This window comes from Pseudopipra pipra, chromosome 2, assembly GCF_036250125.1.
Source record: "Pseudopipra pipra isolate bDixPip1 chromosome 2, bDixPip1.hap1, whole genome shotgun sequence".
In the NCBI taxonomy this organism is placed as follows: Eukaryota; Metazoa; Chordata; class Aves; order Passeriformes; family Pipridae; genus Pseudopipra; species Pseudopipra pipra.
In genome coordinates this window covers 51,298,971-51,316,713 of record NC_087550.1, presented here as the reverse complement: position 1 = coordinate 51,316,713, position 17,743 = coordinate 51,298,971, and the positions used below count along the sequence as shown (strand labels likewise).

The 17,743-nt window shown below is 38.3% G+C and overlaps 1 protein-coding gene across 3 annotated transcripts in view; it reads left to right on the top strand.

Annotated features, from left to right (window-relative positions):
- Positions 1–17,743, top strand: part of DCLK1 (doublecortin like kinase 1) — a 239,683-nt gene that overhangs the window by 143,922 nt on the left and 78,018 nt on the right. The gene's annotated exons all lie outside the window — the stretch shown is intronic.

Here is a 17,743-nt window from a genome sequence, read left to right as displayed (position 1 = left end):
GCTAGGGGAGCCATAAAATATTTAGATAGCTACGTCTCTAGAAATCTTTTGTTGGGTACAATTGTGTCCAGATATAGAAGATTAACAGTTAACTTTGGGGACTGGATCTATGCAGATTTTAAAAAAAATCAAAACCATAAACCAATGCTTACATCTAAAATTTATGCCGTAGAACTTTCCATATTACTTAAGTTAACCTTCACATTACAATGAAATTAATTGCTCATTTGCCATAGTAATAAAAAGCATTGCATTGTATTAAACCTAGGGTCCATGTAGAGTTCTATTGGTATAAAAAGCTTCCTCGCCAAACTGAACTGGAAAAACACCTCTTGTATAACTTCTCTGGGTTTTATTATCTACTTTATTCTCTCTGTGGTGTAGTTTAGCAAAAGAAAATGTAGCATACACCCTATTGAAATACATTGACATGTAGAAAGTTGTGCAGAGATAGACAAAGATAACAGACCAGACCAAATTCTTTATAGTCTCCTTTGACCTACAGTTCACCCACAAAAGCCCTGACTTTTCCTTCAAGGAGAAGAGGTGCAGAGGATCCCAATGTTGCCATGTGAGTTTGCTGCTGCATACTTCACCAGGACTCTGGTGTCTGTGGTAGAACTTCACACATCTGAGTGATACATGTACATTTCTATCCTGAAGAACCACAGTTCTCCATTTGACTCCTTGACTTTCTCCTGTCCTGGCTCCCATGCAGTAACTTTTCAAGTCTTAAGAGAAGTTTAACGTTTCCTGTGAATTTTCTTCAAACAAAGAGTTCATTATTTAATCCAGTTCACCCAGATGTTCTAGTTGGACTCTGGGATGGGGTGGGGGGTAAAGAGGAAGCGAGAAACACAAACAGTGAAACTTTCATAAATAGCTGTTCCTTTGTTATGTCTTTTGAAAATGGAATATGTGCCTGCTGTGTTCTGTAAACACATGCATTGCATTAGTACAAGCCAATGCATTTCATTCAAGCACATCTAAATATTAGAGGGAAAGTAGCAAGGAGTTATGATTGCAGGGAAACTTTATGGGGAAGAAGAAAGAGTTCTGCCTAGTTTAGTGAGTAATAACTTGAATGGTAGAGTTTTATAGGGTAATAGTGAAAGAGCAAACAAATGTAAGTCATCTAATTAGGAAATTGAGGGAAAAAAGTAACAGGAATAGATAAGGAGAACTGAAGTAGATGTTTACAGCAGCAACTATAAAAGTGTCTGTTGAATTGCTCTTCATAATGAAGAACGGGGAGCACAGCATCTGATTCACACAAGGTTTCTCTCAAGTAACAGAATGCAATAGTTGTGCCAGTGTAAAACTGGGAATTATGTACTTGTGTGTGTTTGGCATGCTTTGCATGAAAGTACTGAGTGAATGTTTGTAATAGTTTGTCATTAGTGGACGTATAACCCTCTCTCATAAAATTATTGTGTTATCCTCACCCACCATGAATTCAAATAAAAGGTATCAGTCAATGTATGTATGTATGCTACCATATTAATAATAATTTGCAGGATGATAGGAGTTGTTTCAGATGCCTAATTCAATATGGGAAGTCAGTGAGATCGTAAGTCATGGAACAAATTATCTTTTATCTTGAAAGAGAGTGAAAACACTGCTGTGAGATTTATGTGAATGAACATATGCTTTTCCACCTAGCTGTTCTAAAAGCAAATTAGTAAAATAATTTTCAATACAAATGCATTTGAGGTTTCAGATCAATGGTTAAAACAGCATTTATAACTTTTAGGGGTCCTTCTTGCTTTTTTGTCATTGTGTCACTCATTAAATAAATAGATTATTTTATAACCTTTTAAATTCCTTTTTTTAAATTCTTAATTATTTGCTGGTTTGATAGACTTTAAAGCTCACATATACAAGCAATTTCAATAGCTTGAAAAGTAATCGCACATCAGCTCAGCTGTAGAAATTGTGCATGTGCACAAAATTTAATCTTCTTCTATTGTAGGCTCAGCTAAGACATGTTGCATTAACTCATTTTTTTACCATGCATATATGCAGATAATTGCTCTGACTCAGCTGACACTCAGCAACTGGGTAAGCTGCAGTAACCTGATCATCTGCTCGATCCCGTCTTCTTTTTTTAAATTACTTGTTTAAAATAGGTAACAACATTTCTTATTTCTTTTGCTTTTTAAAAATCCTATTTCTATTATGGTTAGGTATGGATCTGTTTTTTTGGTGTGGTTGGATCAGCTAGGTTCTGCACATTAATTTGGGGCCACAAAGTAAAAGGGGTTACAAAGACGTGTGTCCACAGCTGCAGTTCATACTGCTGTGTAAGGAGAAGTCAAAACTCCTTCTCTGTTAGAGACACAGGGAGCGAGAGCACTCATCAATGAGCTCAGCATAGACGAGCACTTCGGAGCCATGAAACAATCTCCTGCCCACATGGGAGTCTGCAGGAAAGGGTGGGAGGTTGACGGCTTTTTGGATCTGGCCCCATTTCATCTTAATCTGCTCTGGCTCCTGATCTTTTCAAAGTCTCCCCATTGTGCGTGTGATTTCTGCTAAACATGCAGAGAAATTTTTAAGATCAAGACCATATGATATAGCAAGATTAATCTACCCTTTGGCCTTCACCTCTCCCTCCCACTGGGGGAGAAGTTTGGTTCTGCTAATTTGTCATGTTACTCTTTTTTTCTTCTGCCATCATTTTTTTTTTCTGCTCATGGTTCACCTAAATTGGGGATTTTGGCCCAAATGCTTTCAGCCTATAGTGAAGATAAATAGAATTCTTCATGTCCACTACATGAATTTTGAAGACGTATATGTTTATTTCACCCAGTTTTAATGTGGAGAATTTGTAACTCATTTGTAGAATATAAGTGTTTTTTCACTTTTAATATATATTGTGGCTGAGTGAATCCTTGTAGGTCTGTGAAGCAGATGTGTTAGTATAGCCAGTAGAACAGCTTCATTCCTTCCCTTGTCTCTTGCAATGCAGTCAAATTTCAAATTGTTATGATATGCAGTAATTAAATATGAATAAATAAAATATCACCAGATAATGAAGCTGCAGTCCCCTCTGTCATATTAAATCATTGATGAGGGGCCTGTGAGTAGGAACTGTGTCTGATGATGTCTTCTGCCTCTAAGTCTCTGATTAGTTTTGGGAGCATTTGTGTAAATCTTGCTATCATCTTTGCATCAATAGCCACAAAATATCTTTTGCCTTAATAAAATATATGTAGGTCATTATATCCTTCTGCCTCATCAATCCATTCCTTTCATGTGTTCTGACACCTCAATAATTACTGAAAGTGGACCAATTTTGCAGATAACAACTGTGTAATTCTACTGTGTTACCTTGTTACATATCAGTATGTAATTTGCAAGTTTGTTAGAATAGAGTGAGATTTTTCGGAATATATGCAGAATACCTCTATTACCCATTACTTTTTTTAAAGTCATATTTACCCCCTAAAAATTTTAGTGAAGGAATGGAAGAAATAATGAACAAAATAAAAAACTTTGTTTGAATTTGCCTGTTCCAAAGCAGCCCAGGTGTTAATCTAGGTATTTTAGATACTACAGATCCTACTCTACTGGAAATAAGGTATGAATTCAGTATTCATGCTGTTCTGAAAATGCCTTCTGCCCCTATAATGGCTTTTGACCTATCTAAAACCTTACTTCTGCATCTATATCTATTACTTTTGTATCTATAAATATCTCAGGTTTACAATACTTAATTTCAGACTCTACTGTTTGCATTGTGTTCCTCTCACCTGTGAGAGGGACATAGATTATTTGGCTTCTAAGTTGCGAGAAAGCTGTTTTTTGGCTTCCTCAGATGTGAATATTAGGAGAAGGAGCTCCTCTTTGACCAGTAAGGCAATTTGTGCATCAGGTTGGCTACTTTAAAAGATGCTGCTTGACTGAAACAGTTCAAGCAACTGGGATCCTGGCGTCCTTCTTCAGCAGTTCCAGTTGGTCACTTGAATTGTATAGCTCAGTCCATAAAGCTTTCCTTGCTCCTGGCTTTAGTCTGTAGCTGCTGTGGGTTGAGACTGAACAATCAAAGTACTTGAAGGTTTGATTCATCATGTTCTCTTGTGTTTTATCATTGCTTTTGCACTCATTTATCTTTATAATGCTTGTATATTTTTCCCAGTATTTCTTTATTGTTAAGTTACTTTTCCTTAAATCAATGTCTCTAGTGCTCTGCTTTTATATGATTAATGAACTGCACCTTGTGTCACATAAAGACAGCGTGGAATATAATAATTAGGAAATAAATTTGACAGGGACTAATTATTTTTCTTCCATACCATCACAGAAGTCCTGTTAATACTAGAGATGCCCAAGTGAGATTTAAATAAACTCTCACACAGTCAAGCAGTCTGTTGCAGCTTCACAGAAATTAGCGTATGCTAGTTTACCTTTCCGAGCTCCTCTTAGGGTATTACTCAAGTTAACTCTAGGATGGTACATCCAGATTTCTACACTGCAGTCACAAAGTAAATATGCCTCATTAAAAAAATTCCCATTTGTTCATTTCAGCATAGGAAAACATGTCTGATCTACTCAACAGAGTTTTGGCATCCAGAATTACCTTTTATCTCCATAGGTTTGCATGCAGGCACCTGTAAATGTGGAGTAAGCAAACAAAGCCCAGCTTGTGGCATCTAAGTAGAACCACATGCTGCAAACCTCAGCCAGCAACACAGCTGCCAGCAAAGCCTCGGTGTACACATATCCCAGGAGCAATGTCAGCAGCTGCGAGCCCAACAACATTTCTGGCAGTGATGTTTTCCAGTTTTGGCCTGGCCACGCTTTATATCTCTTGCCCATCTGTTTGTTTTGCATTGTGTTACATCATCTCAATTGCAATAGTTAAATTATAAAATCATCAGGGGATCATACAGAGAGGGAAGCTGCCTTGTGCAGGTTGCCTCAGAGAGAGCTTTCTATTCATAGAAGTTGGTGTCAGAGAAAGTGCAGAGGCTTTTTTGTGGGAGGAACAGACATATGGGAGGCTGGGACTGACACAAAACTGTGGGGAGGTTAGAAGCAAATTGGAAAGTTAAGGCAAGGATATTTTGTCTTCAATATTTCTACATTTTGGTTACAAAGTGGTTTTACAATGTTCTTGAAGATACTGGAAGAATGGAAGTTAGGAATTATACAGACAATATTTTTTTCATTGGCATAGTTGTCTGTTTCAGTATTTGTGACTTTGAACAACATTGTTATCTGTATGCTTAAGTTTGTGAGAACAAGTCACATTCTCTCTTAGAATATCTAGAGGAAGACAGGAGTATGTTGTGAATAAACCTGTTTCTTAAGTTAACTTATGGGTTCAACTGTGTTTCGATTTTTTGGTATTTGGGTTTTTTAAAATATTTTTCTTGTAAAAAAAGTACATTTGAATGACTTTGCAGGAAATTGTCTTTTTGAGAAAATAAACAGAAAATTAAGTTAGTAAGCATTGGATTTACATTATGTCTTTAGTGTAAGCTGTTCCTTATCTGTTCAGAAATAGCTTCAATGTTGCATCCTTTCCAAGACAAGGAATACTCTTCAATATGGAATAATCTCAAACTTCTAAATGAATGCTTTAGACAAGAAAGACTTTAAATAAAAAACATATCTGAGAAAATTGTGGCTGACTCACAAAGACTAATATGGCAGAATTTGTTAAATTAGTTATTTTTTCATTTTTCATAGTTGCTGTGCAACTTCAACTAAAAAACAGCCCAGTTGTTAAGTTGCAGCTTGAGTTTCAAAATTCTGAGTAGAAAAACTTATAATCTCTACTGTCCCACCCGTTATCCTATTATACAAAGACTACTTTGACACAGTTTATTCTTGACAAAACTATTTAGACTATTACATGTAATTTTAATATCTTTTAAGCTTCAAATGGTTGTTTTCCTGTATTGCTTTGTATTGTCGCAGAGGCGGAGAAGGGCTGAGTTTGGAAGTGGTCTCTGGAGGTCATCTGTTACCAGGTGCCCAGGATCATGTCTAGATAGCTTTTGAATAGCTCCAAGGCTGGAGACTCCACCACGTCTCTGGGCAACTTGTGCTAGTGTTTGGTCCCTTCAGAGTTAAAAAAGTGTTTTCAGAGGGAACCTCCCATGTTTCAGTTTGTGCCCATTGCTTCTTGTCTTGCCATAAATCAAAAGGAAAGGAGCCTGACTCTGTCTTCTTTATATCATCCCTTTGAATAATTTTTTCAATAATCTCAAATTAGGCTGTCTTTTCTGCAACTCCCACTTTTCTGTTTTGTCCCAGTTTTAATGATAGGCATTTGCTTTGACATTTTCTCTTGGATCTTTACTTATCATTCACAATTCTCAAAAAAACAATGTCTGATAGCTCAGAGATTGTCTCAGATGTATCCCTAAATATTCTTCACATTTTGCTAATTTGAAAATATCAAAGAACTCTCTATAACCTATTCTCTTCTTAGTGTGTCTTGTCTTCTAATCTTGCTGTTGCTAACATAGTGTTGTCTGACTGATTGCAGTTAGTCTTTTTAATGATCATTTAAATGAAAAAAAACCCCATACAACAATTGGTTTTTCATATTCATCTGGTTTTTTAATGGATAGTTTGTATTTCCCTTACTTTGTGCAAGACTCCTTGCTAATCTAACTAATTAGCTGTCTAAGAGCCATGGGAATTTGGTTTGTGCTTAATTGTTGTGACTATAATCTTTATCCCAGCATAGTATGTTTTCTTTCTTTGAAAGAAAAAAAAAAGGCTTTTAAAACTTAACACTGCACAATAAAGTGGTTAGACTGATAAGTACATTATAAATAGGCAGATTTACTTGAAAGAAAAATCAAAGCAGAAATAAGTAGGGCAGTTTAGTTACATATTTTCTTGCTCACCACAAATCAGTTACACAGAAAAAATCTGTAACTTCAGGAGACCTGGTTAAAATGTGTTAAAAGTTAACTGTTTTGAATGGATGTTTCTCCGTAATACCTTTAAGCTGATGCTTTCCATGTGAGGATGATGTTCTGCAAACGAGGATTTACATTTCTAACTGTGGAAAGGGCTTGGACTTTTAAACTTTCAAAAGAGTAATTTGAACTAGAAAACAGTTGAAAACAATTTATACTTTTAAGACAGCAAGTAATAATACCAGAACCCCAGAATTTGTTGAACTGCAACAATCACACTTCTCTTAGGCTGTAATTTAAAAAAAAAAGTACTTGGTGCTTACGATGATGAATTGTAATTACCATATGAATTGGATAGGAGGCTTGTTTATTCTCAAAGTAAAGAACAAGATTATTTTTAATAGGTAATACAACAAATATTACCTTTTTGTGCTGAACAGGAGAGCAAGCCATTGATGTTGATGAACAGAATAGTTCATCATATTAATAGTTAATATTTAAACTAATTAATTTGTACCATCCTTTCATTTCATCTCTAGTTACATGAATAAAACAATGCCAAGAAAAATGCCATTCAAACTGTACAGATAAAGTAAGGTGCTTCAGTGATGAATTTTTCCCCTGATTTCATCAGAGATATTTGAGAGATACTTGTTGTTAGACTACATATGCAGAGAACAAACTTCTGTCACAGAAAGAAAATGAAAGCTATAAGCAAAGGCACGACACTTTTCTTTGTTTCATGAAGAATAATGCTGAGGCAGTAAATAAAAATAGTACAGCTGTTTGCAGTTGTAATCAGTTGTACTATCTTAGACATTTCCTGTTAAAAGTAAATATATAGTCATTCATTTTGAACTTACAGGTTCCTAAGATAGGTCACAGAAATGAATACATTCCATTGACTGCAGAAGGACCATGGAGTGAATAGTTCATATGTATGAATCATATTTATAGATCTCTAGTACTAGAGGAGTTCTATCCTCCCAACATTGCCTTTAAGACCAGAACATGCTTGAAGAAAAAGTAGGAAATACTTGAAGCAACATTTTGATTATACATACAATCCATTTATTTCCCTCTTCTGGTGAATACTTAGACTTCAGTGAATTTAGAAACATTTGAATTCAGATTTGAAGGTTATACATTAGAGCAGAATGAGATATTAGTGATAATGTGTGAATGCACAAATACGTTCCTTATTTCTAACTTAACAAGGCATTTTTGGGGTAGTACTTACATCTGGAAGCTTTCTTAGGTTGGGTGAAGTTATTTGTGTTCCTAAGACCTTTCAAGATTCTCTATTTTATTAATTTTTAATAAGGCATAGATTACTTTAATTGTTTGTATTTTATTGTATATAGTTTTTGTCTTGTTAGTGAATAGTTCGCCAGTTTCAGAATTAGAGAATGATTTTTCACATGAAAGAAAATCCAAAAGTTTCTATATTTTTATACCCCAATGAAAGTATATTTCTTGGCAGAAAAAAAAATGGAGATTTAGGTATTTGCTACTACAAATATTTGGCACACAGTAGAAATAGACAGTATTCCTAATCTTTATCATGAGTGGAGGACCAGTTAATGGTAAGAAATCAAATCAGAAGATGAGATATCTCAAATCCCCATGCACTTACAGTGACAGATAGCTTAGTACATGGGATAAAAACTTTAGGGTTTTGCATTCCACATGTACATCAGTGTCCATCTGCATCAGGAATACACTGAAGGAAGACATGCAGAACAAAATTGAAGTAGGCACAACCATGACGATAGAAGATTTTAAATTACTTAAACCTCTGTGAAACACTCTATATCCCTTTCATTTGTGGAAACTGTATGATAGTTACCCTTTTGAATATGTTGTAATTACAAGTCATAGCTGCCATTTATTGGTAGGGTAGTGTGATTGCAGTGTGTATCAATGCCACTAGACAGGATGGTACCAGTTCCCTTTTGCTGAAGAGAGTGAAACTTAGTTCTGCAAACACAAGATTACTGGTATTAATTGAAGGCATGAATGCAGTTGAAACGTAAAATCTTATTAGCTGCATTAAGAATTAGCAACATGGAACAAATTACTCTTAAAATTAAAAACGAAAATTGGTACTGCATTTGGGGTAATGATCTACTGATTGGCCTGAGGACATTGCTAGTGATGCTAATGTCTTTAAGCAGTGGTAAAAGGTACCAGCCTAAGGCTTACAGTAAAGTGGCTTACCAACAAGCAAGACATCCTTGATCCTCCTTTCTTGCTTATCTGTAGGATACAGCTGTTGCTGAAACCAAGTTAAATGTTCTTGTCTTAGAGAAACAGATTGTCAGGGATACCAAAAATATAACATCTATTTCCTACACATAGACCTCAAAGAAAAGCAAAACACAGCAGAGAGTGATATTTTTGCCCAGAAAGAACTCATAAAGGCCATACAGTCAACTTCTGAGTAGCTGACAAGTAAGCCTTTTTGATCCCCTGGTAATTTAAATAACTTCTCATAGTCTTCACTAGAAACACATTAAATTTGTTCATTTTATGATACATTTATTGCAGATTAGTTACTCTCTTCTGCTTTCTTGCCATTGTAAAATCTAATGAGCATAAAAGCTAATGTAGCATTTTGAAAATGAAACATCAAGGAACTGGAGACAGCAGGTGTTATGATTCTGTGTGTTAGCATCCTTTAATTACCTCATGCTTACATATTATACATTTGGCAACAGGAAGAGTCAAGAGCTGACAAGTACAGTATATGTTGGTGTTCGTCCTAGTTGTGCTGGTTCCTACTGTCATTGACACCACTGTGCAATCTCATAACTTTGTTTACCGTATTTTGTCCCTACTGTGTCTCAGTTATGTCAAAATTGTAGCCTTGGGATATTTCCTTTCTTTTCTTCTTTTTTTTTTTTTTTTTTTCTCAGCCTTATTGTCCAATAAATGCCTCAGACCTCTGTGGTAATATTCCACACTATAAAGGGACTACAGTGTTGCATTGTTAGCCTCCCTGCGGTTAGCCTGTACTTCTCTCTCCTACTTTGTAGCTCTGTCTGTAGTTATACAATAGAACATCTTATTGAGAGATGTTTTGGCTGGAAAAACTTTCTTATTTATCTTGTATTCTGAGTTGGAAAACAATAAAGCCTGTGATCAGACTGTAAAGTCAACCTTTTTTTGCCTTGCGTTACCATAGGTGTCACCATTTTTTTCCTTTAATCTTAGTCAGTCAGTGTTGAGAGGAAGGACTGAGGTTTTGTGAAACATTTCTTTCCTTACTGGACATAATATAGAAACACTTGGTGTTTCTTCTTGGCTGAGCATGCTCACATGAATGAGAAAGGCAGTATAGCTCTCTTCTGTCAGGAGTTCTGATCTATTTTTGATACAGTTTTGTCATTAAAAAAAATTGGGGAAAATACACTCTTCTGTTTCATGGCTTATTCACTGTGTAGTTATCCGAATACTGTTGATGAGAAGAAGGTATGTATTTATTTCCTTACCAGTGTAGATTCTGTGTAGAAAATAAGTTTTAATAAAACATGCATTTTTGGTTTGTTTTTTTCCTTTCTTGTTCATGTATACAGAGTTCTCCTACAGCATCAGGCAGATTATGGTAATGTCTTTGAGGAGACAAGCAGTGGTTGTGTGGTCACTGAGTGGGATCTTTCCCTGCAGCAAAATTTTACTTTACAAACTAAATGTGACAACAGAATTGTGTGCTTAAACTGTTCATGGAAGCTGAGAACTATTTACAATAAGCAGCCTGGTTACATTCTACCCAAGACTATAAGTCCTTTTAGACTCTGTAACTATTCTTGCCCCAGCCTTTGAAGACAGGAGTTGCTCGACCCTAGTGTGTGCAGCAATGAAGGCTTTCCTACATAGTTCTCCACAGGCCATACCATTTATGTATGGTAGCCCATGTCATTTTTGAGTAAACTTTTAAACTCATAGGAAACATGGCACTTGACAAATTTACCTTAGGGTTCACAGTTATTTAAGCAAAGAGAATATATACTCATTTGAACTGTAAGCTTTTAAAATTTCATGACCTGTGAATTATTTTTGAGAGGAAAAAGAAAATTGTACCAAAGAAGTTAATAATTGAGCTCAAAAGGGCTTGTATAACTATAAACAGGGAGAAAGAACATTTCTGTGACTTAGACTAAAGAGAGAGTTGTCCTGACAGCAAAAAATGCTAACAGCATCCAGAGATGTATGAACAGGAATGGACTCAGTAGAGACAGGGAACTAACCCTACTCAGCACATGTGACACCACATCTGGAATACTGTGTCTAGTTTAAAGTCTCCCATTTCAAAGAAGACATCACTGAAGTGGAGGAAATCAGAGGAGGACCACTATGATGGTGGGGAGGTGGAGCACTTGCCTTGTGCTGAGAGACTGATGGAGCTGGGTTTGTTTATCCTGGAAAAGGAAATCACTTTAGGGGTACCTACCAATAGCCTCCAGTGCCCATGGGGCAGCATCTCGTCTCCATCAAGGTGATGGAGACAGTCTCCTCATAGGCATGCATAGTAAGAGGATGAGAGGTGATAGATATAAATTGAAACAAGAGGTTGAGACTGGATATTAAGAAAAACATTTGTGATGGCATCAAGCATTGGAATAGGTTTGCCCAGGGAGGCAGATCTATTTCTGAGAAGCCCAGGTAGTGTCCATCCTTGGGGATTTTCTGGAAACAACTGCAAAAGCCCTGAGAATCACAGAATCTCAAATGGTTGAGGTTGGAAGGGACCTCTGGAGGTCATTTGGTCTAATTCCTCTGCTCAAGAAAGGTTACCAGAACTGCTTGCCCAGGACCATGCCTCCAAGGATGTAAATTTCACAGCCTCTCTAAACTCTCTCTAGTGCTGTCACCCTCACAGTAAAAAGCTCAGACAAAATCTGCATTTCAGTTTATGCCCATTGCCTCTTGTCCTGTCAGGGGACATTGCTGAAAAGAGCCTGAGTCCATCTTTGCACTCTGCATTGCTTATAAGCATTAATAAGAACCTCCCTGAGTCTTCTCTTCTTTTGGGCTGAACAGTCCCTGCTCCCTTAGCTTTTCCTCATAGGAGAGACTCTCCAGTCACTTAATTGTCTTAATGGCCCATTGCTGGGATCTCTCCAGTACCTTCATATCTCTCTTGTACTGGGAAGTTCAGAACTGGACACAGTACTCCAGGTGTGGTTTCACCAGTGCTGAGTAAAAGGGCAGGATCACCTGCTGGCAACACTTCTAATGCAGTCCAGGATACTATTTGCCTTATTTGCAGCAAGACTGCGTTGCTAGCCCTTGATCCTCTTGGTGTCCACCAGGACTCTCTGGTCTTTTTCTTCTGAGTTGCTTTCCAGCTAACGGAATCCTAAAGATATATTGGTACCTGGGGTTGTTCTTCCTCAGATGCAGGACTTCATGAGATTCCTGTCCACCCATTTCTCCAGTATTTCAACATCCCTCTGAATAGCAGCATGACCCTCTGGTGTTATTAGCTAGTCCTCCCAGTTTTTTGTCATCAGCAAACTTGCTGAGGCTGCACTCTGCCTCATCATCCAGGTAATTAATGCAATCGTTGAAAAGGACTAAAGCCAGTGCTGACCCCTGGGGTGCTGCACTAGTTACTGTCCTCCAGGTGGACATCTTGCCACTGATCACCACTCTTTGGGCTCAGCCATTCATCCAGTTTTCACCTTGCTGTCTGCTTATCAAGGCTGTACATCAGCGGTGTGTCCATGAGGATTTTATGGGAGACAGCATTGAAAGCCTCACTGAAGTCCTCCTGGTAGACAATATCCTCTGCTCTCCCCTCATCTGGCAAGCCAGTTATTTCATTGCAGAGAGTTATCAAGTTGGTCAAGCATGACTTCCTGTTGGTGAATTCATGCAGATTACTTCTGATGATTTTCTTGTCCTTAATGTGCCTTGAAATTCACTTTCACAGTTACTTTCCTAGGGACTGATGTGCGGCTGATCTGCCTGTAGTTCCCTGGGTACTCCTTTATGACCCTTTTGAAGACAGGAGTGAGACTTACTGGTTCTTCAAATGACTATACTAATCATCATTATAATTCAAATATTATTGAGTGACTTCAAAAGGATGTAAGCCAACTCCATCAGCACCTGCAGGGTTCATCCCACCAGGTCCCTTGGACCTACGTGTCTCTTTTGCTTAAGTATTCTCTAATCTGATCCTCCTCCACTCAGGGTGGGTTTTCCTTTCTTGGGGCTTTCACCCTGTTTCTGGTACCTGGAATTCCAGAAGACCAGGCTTGCTAGTAAAGATTGAGAGAAAGAAGCTATTCAATCCTTTAGCCTTTTCCATGTTCTGTGTCACCAAGGCCCTGTTTCACTCAGCAATGGGTATGCATTTTCTGTAGTCTTCCTTTTGTTCCCTCTGTATGTAAAGAAGCCCTTCTAATTGCCCTTGACATTTCTCATCAAATTTAATTCTGGTTAAGCTTTGGCTTTCCTAACTGTTTCTCTGCATTCTTGGACTTACTCTATACACCTCCCAGGTTACCTGTCCCTGCTTCCACCTTTTTTATGCTTCCTTTTTATGTTTGAATTTTGTCAGGAGCAACTTGTTCATCCATGCAGATCTCCTGACATTTTTTAACAACTTCCTTCTTGTTGAAATGGTTTGTGTTGGAATTTGGATGAGCTGATTTTTGAATATTAATCAGCTTTCTCAAGTCACTCTTCCCTCCAGGGCCTTATCCAGTAGGATTCTTCCAAGCAGATACCTGAAGAGTCCCAAGTCTGCTCGCCTGAAGTCCAGAATTGTGGTTTTGCTTTTTACCCTTCTTCAGTCCCTTCGCAATCCTGAATGCCTCTATCTTATGGTCAGTGCAGCCAAGGCTGCCTTTGGCCTTCACATTCTAGGAGAGTCTTTCCTTTTTTGAGTGTGACCAGAGCATCTCTTCTCACTGTTTTTTCTATCACTTGGAACAAAAGTTGTTGCTGATGCTCTCCAAGATCCTCCTGCACTGTTTATGCCCTGCCACATTCCTCCAGTTGAAATGACCCCAAGTGGGCCAGGACTATGAATGGGAGGCTTCTTCAAGCTTTGAGATGGAAACTGGAATAGGGAATTTCTCATGTCCAAGCTGGATTATACTATGATCCTGTGATGCTTGTTTGTTTCTTAAATTGCCATATGATCATCTGTGTTTCTGCTCCTGTGGGTAGAGATTTAAAGTTCAGCTGGCTGCAAGAGGTGACTTCCTCAAAGGGCAATATGCCATTAGTGTGGGGTTATTCAAATAACGGGTCATGGTCTATGTGTAGCCCATCGGGATGATTTGTAGTTGAATTGGGTTTCCATGACCAGGTTTTGGTAGCAGGGGGGGGGGAAGTAACAGGGGTGAGTTCTGTGAGAAGCCACTAGAAGCGTCCTTCTTGTCTGACAGAGCCAATGACAGCCAGCTCCAGGATGGACCCACTGCTGACCAAGGCTGAGCCAATCAGAAACTATGATAATGCCTCTGTGATAAAATATTTAAGAAGGAAAAAAAAAGTTATTGGGCAGATATAGGTGTAGCCAGGGAAGAGACAATAGAAAATTTGTGAGAGGAACAACTATGCAGGCACCAAGGTCAGTGGAGAAGGAGTGGGAGGACGTGCTTCAGGCTGTGGAGCTGAGATTCCCCTGCTGTCTATGGTGAAGATCACAGGGAAGCAAGCTGTTTCCATGCTGCCCAGGGAGGTCAGTCGGAGTGTGGAGATCCACCTGGAGCCCGTGGAGGAGACCCACGCCAGAGCAGGTGGATGCCCAAAAAGGAGGCTCCGAACCCATAGGAAGCCTGTGCTGGCTGGAGCAGGTTCCTGACAGGGACCTGTGGACCATGGAGGGAGAAGCTCACTCCAAAGCAGGTTTCCTGGTAGAACTTGTGACCCTGTTGGGAACCCACACTGGAGCAGTCTGTTCTTGAAGGACTGCACCTTGTGGAAATGTTGGAGCAATTTGTGAAGAACTGTTGCCTGTGGAATAGACACATCTTCACATCTGAGAAGTTCATGAAGGACTGTCTCTAGTGGGAAAGACCCCATACTAGAGCAGGGGAAAGACTTCTTCCTGAGTGGCAGCAGGAATAATTTGTGATGAACTGACCATAACCCCCATTCCCCATCTCCCTGCACTGCTGCAGGGGGAGGAGATAGAGCTTGAGAAGGAGGGAGCGCAGGGGGGAAGGTGTTTTTAAGATTTATTTTACTTTTCATTATCCTACACTCTGATTTTGTTGGTAATAAATTCAGTTAATGTCCCCAAGTTCAGACTGTTTTGTGATGGTATTCAGTGAGTGATCTCTGTCGGTTCTCATGTCAACTCATAAAACCCTGTCCACTTGTGGAGGGAAGTGATAGAGCAGCTTTGGTGGGCACCTGGTGTCCAGCCAGCATCAACCCACCACAGCAGACCACTCTGAACTTTAACTGTTCTAAGGAGACTGTCAGTAGTGAGGGATAGTCAAATACCCTAATGGGTGCAGCCAGATGCCAGCTTCCCTCTTTCCCAAAATTGTTAACTCCCCTCCATAGTATGTGAGCACTTCTTTCTGGAAGATAAGGAAGATGGTGACAAGATGCTGTTAGCCTCTTCAGTTCAGGTCATCCACATGATTCTTGCCCATGTTTGACAAAGTCTCAGATTAAGAATGACTTTTTTTTAATTTTTTTCATTTTGTTTCTGAGTGGGCTGGGTGAAAATGGTAAAGGGCTGTCTTGAGTATTGTCCTCAAAAGCACTGTATGAGTAGGATGGAAAGATAAACTTGATGTGCATTTAGTTGCCTCTCCTTTCCTTTTGTACCACTTTCCACTTGGTCCTTTCCAATATTATGAGAGAAAATATGCATTCAAATGCAGAATCTTCTTTCTAACCTCATTCTAACTCTGAGTGCTTATAAGGTATTGAGAGAATTTGAATGAGTATTAATACTTGTAATAAGATGAGACTAAGCTTAGTACTTAGCATGAATTCCAAAAGAGGGATATAGATTAAGTATTTTTCTTTACGTGCTGAAAATAGGAAAGCTTTTTATGTGTTAGTAAACTAGCTCCTTTCTTCATGGACTGTTTAGGTTTTTCTACTGAGCAAATGATATATTCTAATGCATTTTGGTTGGTTGAATCATTCTGCTTTAGTCTTGTTGATTGTTGACCATTAGAATAGGCAGTTGCCTTCCTGACTGTTTCCAGTGAATGAGGCCCACAATCCACAATGGGATTACATTGTAGTTTTACAAGATCATACAAGTGTTGTTAGGTGTTTGGAAATTTTACGTTTTTGTTTACACGAAAGGTAAAGAACTTGTTTACATTCAAGTTGTCTATGGTTTCTGGAGCAATTGTTTATGTCAATACATCAGTGTAAGATTACTGCTATATTTACCCAATGGCATCTAATTGAGAGTTTTTATCTGATTCCTCCTGTTTTCAATTGATGATTTCCTCATAGAGTAAATGTTTTTCTCCATTTCAGTGTAAAACAAGAGTAGTTATCAGTGAATCACATAAAATGTATACAGGAAAAAATTAGCTACTATTGGGCATTAGGAATGTGCAAAGTTTGGGAAGAAAAGCTTCTTTGGGGAGACCAAGGCATTTCTCTTGTCCTCTCAGCTCTCAGTTGTGCTGGATGTTCCCTCAGTAACGCATCAGTTCTTGCTTCTATTTCCTTCAGCAGCTTGATGAAAGATGGAGAGTTAGGGCAGCCAAGAGAAATAAATTTCATGACATCAGTCTCTGGTGGATATGTGTAAGTTAATTAGTTATGCTCAATTTTATTCCTTTGTTCTCTAATCTGTCTAAACTATGTTACAGGCTCCACTGATCTGTGAAGACTAAATAATGTGCAGACTTGTACACGGTGTTTTCTGAATAGGAAATAAAAACTCTTGTTTATTTCTCTTAACCTCTGTTGAGGAACCTTAACCATGGGAAGAAAATGGGAAACAGGTCTGATACAGAACTAAATGTTTACTGATGTATTTTTAAGCAAGTGAAGTGTACTGACATTGTCAGGTGAAGACAGTATAAACATTGCTGCAGACTTTTAATTGTATATTGTCTAAGAAGTGGAAATCTTTTCTTTTTCCCAAGTGTATAATACGTCTGGTGATTAATCTAGTATCCATTTAGGAGTGCAAGACATCAGCTCTGTGCACACTAAGTTCTTTCATCCTCGGGCCAAAAACCATTTTGCAGGCGTAATGCAAGGATGCCTACAGAGATGTGTGGGTGTATATAAACTCTAACCTGAACATCTTGTAGTGTTCTCAAGTGGGAGGGCAATTTCGCTTCTTCATTGATTTTACTGATCTCTCCTATGAGCAAGTAGTGCCATTTCCTTCAACCTGTGATGAATTGCATGTGCTATACGATGTGTGCTATTGCTCACTAGAGGATTAAGCAGAAGCAACAAACCTGCTTCACTTTTCAAGTCTTTCATGAGTGGTAGACACCTGCGTCATCTTAACATTTTGATACATAGAAACAGTGTTCCGGTTTTTCTAGAGGAGACTGCCTAGACTGACAAAAATGCTTACACTGCATTTGGATTGTTTACAAAAAAAAATCACTGTGTTGTTTATGCTGAAATCTTCAAAAGCAAAGAAATTTTATGTGTATTCTCAGCACTGTTAAATTAAACTGTTCTGATTACCTGCAGTAACCATGGTATCTAAAAGTCTGGATTACTGCAGTAGTTCTCTTTGTCTGGGATATGGTACATACTGTACTTGAATTTTAATGGAGCCATTTATACAGATTTTATATTTTCTCATAAAACTCCTCAAGGTGAATGAAAACAAGCGTGGGCAAAATGTTTGCACTTTTCAGTGCTCTTTCTGTTACAGAATCTTG